The 11,780-nt window shown below is 32.5% G+C and overlaps 1 long non-coding RNA gene across 1 annotated transcript; it reads left to right on the forward strand.

Moving 5' to 3' along the window:
• The first annotated feature begins 296 nt into the window (after nucleotides 1-296).
• LOC127841469 (uncharacterized) lies at nucleotides 297-8,528 on the forward strand. The gene is made up of 2 exons (XR_008030996.1): nucleotides 297-471; nucleotides 8,169-8,528. It is a non-coding gene; the product is annotated as an uncharacterized LOC127841469 (long non-coding RNA).
• The last annotated feature ends 3,252 nt before the right edge of the window (nucleotides 8,529-11,780 follow it).

Raw genomic sequence — 11,780 nt, forward strand, 5'->3', positions numbered from 1 at the left:
TTCTTTGAAAAAAAATGAAGAAAATGCTTATTTGACAAATTCAGCAGACGACATTTTAGCAGACGACAAATTTCCCAGCATGCAAAGGGTTATTACCGATGCGTCATGGATGACAATTTTTGATGAATTCCATCTTAAATTATATATACAGAAATGTAACAACATATACACATACAAATGAACAGATGTCCACCATAATAAAACATCATAATTTGTACTATTATAATCATTGCGTGTGCGAAGAGAGACCACTCCGTTTTGTTGTACGAACTGATAACATTCTCGCGTGTGGGCGGGTTGCTAAGTGAGCGGGCATTTCAGGACATAAGCAAGTGATTTAGAAATAATTTGTATGGGCAAACGGAATAACACTGCATAAACAACTAATTTACAATCAGGATAATGTTTATTGCATAAACATCAGTTGCTCTGAAATACTGCAAGGAGAAAAATAAGTTTCAAGTTCGAAAGGTATTGTTGACAGTTTGATACTTCACCTCAGTTATACGCAAACCAAACAGAATTGTTGACAGGTTGTTACTTCACTTCAGTAATACTCATACCAAAAAGTGCATGTATTGTTGACAGGTTGATACTTTTTTTTTAAAGTGCTTAATATTTTTTTAAATTCAAAATCATACATACAATGTTAACATGTATATGATCATACAACATAGTGATTGTACAAAGCAATAAAGTTCAGACATGTTATACAAGATATGCTAATATATATTTTTAGAGAGAAAAGAAAAGAACAACAGAGGAATAGTTATGAAAAATGATGAGTTGTATAAAGTCGGAAGAAAGCATACTGGACTTGTGTGTTTTGTTGTATATTCACAATGCTCTTGTAAGATTGAAAAAAAATAAAAATAAACATAACTATTTTAGAGAGATAAACTAACATTATAGTGAAATGTATTTAAGGTAGCGCACCTCTTATGGGCACATATCCAAATATAATCTAATTAATTATTTTCTTAATCAGCATCATTTCACTGAACTACATGCAAATTTGTAGGTAGGCTTTCCATGCTTTTGAAAAAAATATACCGATTTTTTCAAAACCACCCCCACGCTCGGCTTTTGTCCAGTTTATTTTCACCCCTGGGGTATATAAAAGTTCCATAATTCATTCAAATTTCCAAATATGGGCATGCAGTTGGTGTGTACAGATGCTGTAAAGGTGTTTAAAGTTTAAACAAGATGAAATAAGTAATCTTTTACAGACATTTATTTTTTACAAATTTTTATCTATGGAAGAGCGCCATGAAATGTAAGTGATTTCAGCCAAGTAAAAATTGGGTCGGTTAAAAGCAAAGTGTCATAAAATTCAAAATAGTATCATTTAAGTCATATTTTAAACTTAGTTTTTATAGAAACACTATATACAGCAAAAATACCAAGAACTAGAAAGATTTACCGTTTACTTTTTGAAATAAAAATAAAAATGCAACATGCATGGTTCGTATTTTCAACAGTAAATAACCCAATTTCGCCATAACGTTGTTTTAATTTTAATAATTGAAGAATGTGCATAAAAATTGCAACATATTTAACAATAAATATAGCTTATATGCCATATTAAATCAAATTACGTTAGAAAATAAATAAAACGCGTCGCAAAAAAGTATGCGTCGTCGGCAGGATTCGAACCTGCGCGGGAATATCCCAAAAGATTTCTAGTCTATCGCCTTAACCACTAGGCTACGGCACCTAATAGTAGGCTCTTCAACCTTCGAAGAAATCGCGGGAAATCATTAGAGGTGCGCTACCTTAAGTGGACAAAACATTGTGAGAATTTAATCCGATTCCATTTTTGTTCAAAGATTTGTAATGTGTCATTACTGAGGGCTATTTCTTTCTCAATCTGGATTTTTAGTTTAAGACTATGGACAAAACAATTAAAATTTGGTATTTGTTTTTTGTGCTTCGTGTTTAAGATAAAATATTTCATCAATATAATCATAAAATTCACAATATTATTACAGTCTATTGATTTCAATGAGTTAATTCCGAAACTTACATTTAAGAAAGATAGTTTAACGTTTAGGTGATGTTGTTCAAGAAAAGATATTAATTGATTCCAAATAGGCTTGATGTGTTTGCACTCCCCAAAACGATGTTTTATAGTTTCAATGTTTTCACTGCAGAAGTCACACAGATTTGAGTTTGATAATTTGCATTTAAAGAGATATTTATTTGTAGCTATAATTCTATGGATGTATTTATATTGAAAATTTCCCAGTGTGCTTCCAATAGTTGCTTTATATGGCATGGTAAATATGTGTTTCCAATTAAGTTCATTTTCTCCAAAAAGGACTTGCCATTTATTTTGGATTTTGGAGTTTTCTGTAGGGTTTTTAATTTGAAGTGTGTAAAACATTTTATTTGTTTTTTTTCTTCAAAGTATGTTTTCTACAAATGTTGTTTGAGTACATGGTGTATTATTTGTATTGATTTCAGATTTAATATGTATGGGTATGCTTTTGATTAGTGTGTAGTACTTCAGAAAATTATTTGAAGGTATTCAGTATATGTAGAATATATTATCAAAAGAGTAGAAATCCTTAATTCTGTAGTTATATAATTGGTCGACATATTTAATGCTTCGTTCAAACCAGTCTTTATAGAAAAACGTCTTATTGTTTGAAGTTATGTCTTTATTGTTCCATAAAATTGTTTTACTGCTGGTTTGGGTTTCTAAGTTATGAGTGACATCACTCCACGCTGATAGAACATCAGACAGAAATATGTTTTCGTTTGCAATTTCATGTAAGATAGTATTGCTGATGTTACATTCAAAGAGTAAGGAGTCACCATATTTTTTTAGGATACTCTGGTAGAATAATTTCCATTTACTCGTATTGGTATTATCTAGGTATCTTTTAACCCAGCTGCCGTTGATTGCATTCGAGAATGAGTCAGGTTGATACTTCACTTCAGTGTTATACGCAAACTAAACAGTATTTTTGACAGGTTGTTACTTCACTTCAGTAATGCGCAAACCAAAATATAGTGTTGACAGGTTGTTACATAACTTCAGTAAAACGTAAACCAAAAAGTATTGATGACAGGTTGTTACTTCAATTTAGTAATACGCCATCCAAAAAGTAAATTTGAAAGGTTGTTAATTCACTTCAGTAAAAGGCACTAAAGTTGACAGGTTGGCCCTTCGCTTAAATAACAGAAACACCAATTAGCATTGTTGGCGGGTTGATATTTCACTTCAGTACTTCGCAAACCATGACGTATTTTTACAGGTTTTTACTTCACTTCAGTAATAGGCAAACCAAACAGTATTGTTGACAGGTTGTTACTTCACTTCAGTAAAACGCAAACCAAACAGCATTGTTAACAGGTTAATACTTCACTTCAGTATACGCAAACCAAAAAGTATAGTTAACAGGTTGTTACTTCACTTCAGTAATACGCAAACCACACAGTAGTTTTGACAGGTTGTTTCTTCACTTCAGTAAAACGCAAACCAATAAGTATTATTGACAGGTTGAACATTCGCTTCAATAGTAGAAACACCAATAAGAATTTTTGGCGGGTTGATACTTCATTTCAATAATACGCAAACCAAAAGTATTGCTGACAGGTTAATAATTCACTTCAGTTATACGCAAACAAAAAGTATTATTGACATGTTTTTACTTCACTTCAGTAAATACGCAAACCAAAAAGTATTGTTGACAGGTTGATACTTCACTTCATTAATACGCAAACCAAACAGTATTGTTGACAGGTTGTAATTTCACTTCAGTAATACGCACACCAAAATGTATTGTTGACAGGTTGTAACTTCAGTAATAAGCACACCAAAAAGTATTGTTGACAGGTTGGTACTTCACTTCAGTAATACGGAAACAAAAAAGTGTTGTTGACAGGTTGTTTCTTAACTTCAGTAATACGCAAACCAAACAATATTGTTGACAGGTTGATACTTCACTTCAGTAATACGCAAACTAAAATTATTGTTGACAGGTTGTTACTTAACTACAGTAATACGCAAACCAAACAGTATTGTTTACAGGTTGATACTTCACTTCAGTAATACGCAAACAAAAAAGTATTGTTGACAGGTTGTTACTTCACTTCAGTAATACGCAAACCAAAAAGTATTGATGACAGGTTGTTACTTCAATTTAGTAATACGCAATCCAAAAAGTAAATTTGAAAGGTTGTTAATTCATTTCAATAAAACGCAAACCACTAAGTATAGTTGACAGGTTGTTCCTTCATTACAGTCAGACAAACAACAATTAGCATTGTTGGTGGGTTGTTTCTTCACCTAAGTTATACACAAACCAATTAGTATTTTACGCATATGAGAAATCACATGTTATACCCTTGTCAGGTTTAATTGTCTCAAATTCTTGCGTACAGCGTATACCAGTTAGTTGTTCTGATACCATCAAATGTTCCAATCCATATAATATGATGTAGAAAGCATGTAATGCGCAAAAACTTGAGCCCATACGCAAATGCAGATGCTCTACATGATCTAATGTAACCTAGTCCAAAAAGACATTTTTAAAAGGATACTGTGTTGCTTCAAAAAATATTTATTTTCAAACTAATATTCATTAACATTAGTTTGCTTAAAACGTCAAAAGGAAATAAAACAATACTGACATGCGCTATCTTCAATTAATTCTGATGAAATTAGCTACGAAACTGCGTGCGGTAAATAGAGAATACTAGGTCGGTGCCGAATAAAGCAAAGTTTATTTTGCGAGGCTTAGAAAATCTGAACCACGAGCCTTGGCGAGTGGTTCAGATTTTCGTGCCGAGCAAGATAAACTTTGCTTTATTCGGCACCGACCTAGTATTCGATTTATCCCATCAATTTTCTTAGTCGTAAATTATTTCTTTAAACATAGAATAGGAAAATCGAACTAGACGGAAAATAAATCCCAAAGATATTTTAAGCAAACATTGTTTCATTATTTTAATCGTGTCGAGCCTAATACATTACAAAAAGATCAGTAACCAACCGGTTTTTCGTTTATCATACCTCTACGTCCCCGATTTTTAAGAAATAATGAAAAAAAGACACTAAACAACTGCATCTTTAGCGTGAAACAACATGCATTGTGTCGTATGACGTATTAATGATGACGTCACGAGTACGCGCACTTAATATTTGTAAATAATGTTTATTTGCTTTTTGAGTTGCAGTATGTGTAAAAACTATATTACATCTTGGTATCAAATTGTTTGTTTTGTTAAATCTGATTCGATTTTACTAAAAATGATTACTTTATAGTTAATTCCGAGTAATATGAACATTCTTCGCCGCGCGTGACAGCTATATTTCAGCACTGCTGAAATAAAGGTAAATTTATTCCACCGTGGTTTATTTCGACAATGCACGTCTGATGATGGGATAAAACAAAAACTTTAATAATTTAACTCTCTGATTATACTCCTTTAATGACGTTGCGGCATAATGCCTTTATCAAAACAATGGAAATAATATGTTAACTACATTTTTACGTCTTTTGACTGCACAATTTAAATAACAAAGAAAAATGTTTTTAAACGTCTAATGACGTTGTACACGATGACGTCATAAATGACGTTATATAAAATGGCGCCAAAAAATGCAAAAATTCGCCAAAAATGAAATGACGTTAAACACCTACATATTGTGTCTTAATCTTATGTTAAATGTGTGCTTTATATATTTAAGAAATTGATATTTTACAATAAATCAATCATCATCATATGTAATTATAATCTACCTAAACTTATTATCATAAATTAAATAGGGTAAACTTATTTAATGACTAATTATTTCAATCCATATCTATGTAAAATATTATAAACATGTAATGATATTTGATTAAATAATCATACATACTTGCTATTCTATATATCATATACACATTATGGACAAGATAAATTGCATAAAGTACTATTATTGTTACATTCATTTATGTTGATGATTAATATAAAATGTTTTTCATATATATTTTTTACAAGATAGTTTCCCGTAGCAGGACATCAAGTTGATTTTTGTATTTAGTCCATTTGGTCATTGCGTTTGAAACTTCTTTATGAATTCCAATTCTTTAATAGGTCTGTAATAATGGGAACTGTCTCATATTTGTGCCGAAACGTCATTAAAGGAGTATAATCAGAGAGTTATAATTATTTAATATCCCTTCGGATAATTCAACTGAGCTTTAATAATTTAGAAAAAAACTCGTTTAAATGTTTGGGTTCAACGTCGAATCGGACTTGAACAATGATTTGAATTAACTTATAAATACCTTTCGACAAATGTCCCTGTATAGCGTTACACAGATGCTTAATCATTATTATTTTTTGATCTTTCGTATAAAAACATACATGGAAACAACAAATTGAGATTTTACACCCACACACCTTTACCAGCCATAGTTTAAGTTGTGACAAAAATGTTTAAAGAAACTAAAATTAATTTTGTGAAAATGTTTGTTCACAGCTCATACCGTTCTGTTTAAACACCCCTTTAACGTAGCGTCACTTGACGCTATTTGTGTAAATAGTTGAAAGAAGCAGTGACCTATTCTTTGTTGATAATATTGAAACGTACGTTATTGAAAGAAAAGTTAAAAAGACCACTGTCCCGCTTTTGATAGATAATATGAAAGTTCAATTAATCTTGATAACTTTTATTTTCTATCAATGGTGTCATATCTTTTGAAAAGAAAACCGAAGTCATTTTGTAATTCTACTAATCACCGACTCTAGGAGATAACATGTCAATATCTCTTAAAGGGGTCGCTGTGATCCATAATTAAAATTTTATTTATCAACTTTTCTTTGCGAAATTGCATGTGAGCTTGCAATTTCCGTTGACTTAAATGTGTATTAAGGATATGCTTATAACTATGGTCGGTAATCCTTGAGCTGGTGTTATAATCAACATTAAAGATATGAAAATATCTCTAACTAACATATTTATTATAAAATTACTTGGTGGGGAGGAGGGGGCTTCGCACATTTATCTGCTATTTGCTGGTTGGTTGGTTAGTTAAACAAAATGACGCCATTTCGCGAGTAAAACCAGGTCGCTCGTTTAAAAGTCAAGGTCACTTTGCACACATGCGTGCGTTTCCTTAAATTGATATTGCAAACAATATACTCCGGACCATAACTGTTTTTGTATAATCGTACCTAGAAATAAATTGTCACAAAAATGCAATAATATCAAGGCGATGCGTAAATGCTCGAAAACAGTCCCCTTATTTGAATGGTAAATTGCGCACAATGTCAAATCTTGTCCGAGATAGATACTTTTTACGCAAGGACAGAAAGTAGTATAATTTCAGGGGGGCACGCGTATACGGGAGCTTACCGCGTTTAAGTGAGAAAGTTGTTGCAAAACTTCAAAGATGGCGTCGTTTGTTGGATTTTCTTAAAGGAAGGGAGGATATTTTCACCCGGTTAGCCCCTTTGTATTTAAAATCATTTTTAATGAATACGCCGTTTCGGCTCTCCGGTGTGTGTGCTTCCCTCGGTTTTTTGTTTCAAGATTGCAAACGTCGGGATAAAAAAGTTATTGAAGGAAAACCGTCCACAAATCTGTTGTCTACTTACGGGACGTTCGAGAAATTGGATGTACAAATATCATTTTCTCTTATAATACACAGTATTGACACACGTGAACAGTAAAATATAAATAAAATCATGATTATTTCATTTTACCGACGCCGTTTTATCACTGATAATTAATTTATTGGCAAACATTATTGGTTTAACCCCCTATTTGGAACTGACTTCCTTTTAAGCACATTTTGGGACCTGACTTCCAAATGACAAACAGCTCTTTCATATGTAAAAGAGCTTGACATGATATACCTACCCATCTTTAATAAAGTGTTTATGTGTACTTCAATATCATAGTTTTATAGCATGTTACGTGGTGCAATATAAGTGTTTTCTTAATCACGTTACTTACTGTAGAATAATAATAATGCTGTTCGAAAAACCTGCCGACCAATTGATTCAATTCACCTATTTTCAAGAAGATGGGTTGTGTGGTGGCTGATGTACGAGATAATAGAACGTTTATCTTTCAATAATATTATAATTAATTTCATGTATTTTATGACGTGTCGACCTTATTCTGCTATGAACTTTTTTTAACCATTCTTTTACTGTCTTTTCAGATGATGCAGGTTAAAGGGCGAAAATAAGTGCATCTTTCGTTGCAGTATATGTTATGAGGAATTTTACATCAGGGGAGGATTGAGATATCATGCCCCATTCATGGACCACATGAGTTTAAATGTAGAATATGCAAGAAAGAACCCTTCAACAAAGCCGGACTAAAACAGCAAATAAAAAATACGAACATAACAAAACATGTACAGCTGATGTTTGTCGTGTTTTTGTTTTATTTATAAAGTCTACATAGACACGTCTGACATATAATTGCTATGAGTGCTACTTACTTACACGTTTTATTCCATATATGTCATGATGCTAGTTTCTCACTTTGTTATGAAAATAAACCATTATCTGTGTTACGTCATTTCTTCCTACGATGTCTCTGCATAAATTTTTAATTGTATTCAGCACTTACATACATGATGAAAAAAGATTTGGGTCGGATTTAATTCGTTATGCATTTGACATATTAACATTACTTACGATTAGAAGGCAATGTTAGGAACAAACGAAATAATCTTTCTAAGTGAACCAATACTTTATTCCCTCAATACATTAGTCATAAATAAAATGTATTCACATAGGTATAAAAGAGAAAAAAACATACATGTATAAAAATTATATTGATCACTTCTACTGAAATCATATCGTGTATTGCATTTGCACAAATCTTTCTATCCACTACAAATTCACTTTTTGCAATTATAATATAATGACCAACTCAGAACTGGTTTAAAAGAAGGTCGTCCAAAATGTGTCACATCAAAGTCACATACATGTATCAGTATCGTTATGGTAAAACGCGTCAAATGTCATTGTATAAAATAAACAATTCATATTTAAGTATCGTAAAAAAAACATCCACCGATATGCATCTTCTAAGCAGATGTAAGGTATTCCAAATTGCTTCATGTATTCCGAATCGCAACAATGGCAGTATTTGGTTACATCAACCTTATACTAGTATCAAACCGGCTTTACCATCTTCTGTTTTTCATTACACTTTTATTGCATGTATATGTGATTGTTTGGCAAGGTACTTCGACGTAATCTTTTTTGTTTGATTGGTGGGTTTTCATGTACCTATCGCATTCTAGAGCGGTACACACTTTGTTACGCCGTCTTTTTTAATCTTGGCATCCTCCTCAACATATATAACTGGCGTCTAGATATCTGGAAAAAGTAAGCATAGTATTCCGTTGGATGCATATTCAAACATAAGTATGTCCATATGTGTTAAAATAAACAGGTAAGAATTACACTGTGTTTATAATACCGTCGAATGTCTTATATTACACACACTAAATGTTAGCGCTAAGTACGCGATAAAACATATAATAATACAAATTAATAATAAAACAATTCATAGAAAAAAGAAAACTCTTGATTTCTTCAAATGAAAATGTTTTCCAAGACATTCGCACCAATGCGGAATTCATTCACGAAAGTTATTTCGCATAAAACCTTGTAACATAGGAAAGAGCTGTTAATGATTTGGAAGTCAGGTCCCAAAATGTGCTTAAAAGGAAGTTTAGTTCCAAAAATGGGGGTTAACCCGTTATAATTAGGCATTAAATGAATTAATAGACATAACAACACGTCGAGATAACAAAATATTCGTGATTTATGTTACATTTTACTGTACACATGCACAAATACTGTTTATTATGAGAGAAAATGATATTCGAACATCCAACATCTCGAAGGTCAAGAAATTTAACAACACATTTGTCGACGGTTTTGCTTAAATAACTTTTTTATTCCGACGTCTACGGTTTTGAAACAAAAAACCGAGGGGAGCACAAACACCGTAGAGCCGAAAGAGCTTATTCATTTAAAAGAAATATAAATATTAACTGGCTTACCGGGTGAAAATATCCGCTACTCCTTCACGAAAAACACTTAAACGACGCCATCTTTGAAGTTTTGCAACAACTTTCTCACTTAAACGCGGTAAGCTCCCGTATACGCGTGCCCCCCTGAATTTGGCATGTATGTTTATATGCCATGTTTAGGTGACAAAGTAGGAGTGGGTTTTAGGTAGCAAGGCTAAATGTCAACGTTTAGGTTAAGACCACGTGTTCCGCGTAATATCGAATTAACACTTAACGTTCAAATACAATTTACAGTAAAAATTGTGGACGTGTGATGCCCAGTTTACAATTGTCTAATGCATGCAGGATGAAATTTAAAATAACTTAGCGCAAAATTGGTTCATAATTCCATCAAATAATGAAGTCATGTTGATGTTTAAAATTACAAATACCAAGTTTTCTCTGGTCTGTTCACATAATCATATCCTGACCATTACATTTTAACAATAGGCACACAAGAGTATATTTCACAATATGAGTCTTAGAGGGTTCGGTATCTAAGTGATAAAATACCAATCTCCACGCAGAGTTGTCGTTCCATGTTCTCACATACAATATTTGCCTTCACAAGAAAATCCTACCATATTTAGTCGGAAATAATCAAATTGTGTACATATTATAGTGTGCAAAGTAGTATCATTTTCTTTTATATTTTGAAAAAGGTGTTAAGGTTCGTAATAAAAATTAAATTACCTAGGCCATCATCACGTGGTTGGTTATGTAGGCAGGGATTTTATCTAGTTGGTTCCAGTCAAATCTATGCGCGGATGTTGATAAAATACAAACTTCCACCTTTTGCATCTCGACCAATACTTGCTATCTGAACATACAGGGCCATTTAGTTAATCTTAACGTCTTCATTTGGGAATCTTGTTTCAAATTACAAAATGAAAGCTTTGATGCTGTTAACGTTTTTCTGTTTGGTATCTGGTAAGTTAATACAAATGCTCACTAAGTTTAAATATTTGTTTTCTAAACAGTTAACTCATGTGCTTTCTTGTTCACATGTGTCTATGTATTTTGTTGGCACACTTCAGTCTTAATTTTAATACACGATTTACAAGTTACCCATTGTTGGGTTGTAAAATTTCTACATTTAAACATTCCGCTAATTGGGGGCGAAACGACCAGGTGCGAAACGACGAGGGTGGAAACGTCTTGGGGGCGAAACATCCGAGTACCGTCTTCCATATAGACTAAATGGTATTTGACAATCTCTTGCACGACGGTTACATTACATTCACCTCTGTGTTTGGCTCAGAACGGACTATTGTTATGAAAGCGTCTCATTTATGTCATGATCATTCCAAGCGGTCATCATTGAGGTTACAGAATACAAAACAATCTCTTGCACGACGGTTTCATTGCATTCACTGCATTAAAGAAAACCATCTCATACCATGATATCTTATATCAGTCTTAATTCATTATTATAAAATTGATATAGTTTTTTTTATGTTAAAAAACCAACATACATACACACGTCGAAGCAATTCCTAACGTCACTCAAAAAAAAAAATATGTTCAATTGTTTACATTTGTGAAGTGCGTGGAATGATTCCATCTGCGTAAAAAAAATGGGCAATAAATTAGTTCCACAGAGTTACATTAAAACTCGCAAGATTTTGCACGATTTATCGTACATTTAAAAGTCATATTTCTTAATTTAATGCATGCGATCTTAAATATCCAATCAAATATATGTTGAATGCGTTTGTTCGGTTTTATCTATTTTAT

Source organism: Dreissena polymorpha, chromosome 8 (assembly GCF_020536995.1).
Source record: "Dreissena polymorpha isolate Duluth1 chromosome 8, UMN_Dpol_1.0, whole genome shotgun sequence".
NCBI lineage: Eukaryota > Metazoa > Mollusca > Bivalvia > Myida > Dreissenidae > Dreissena > Dreissena polymorpha.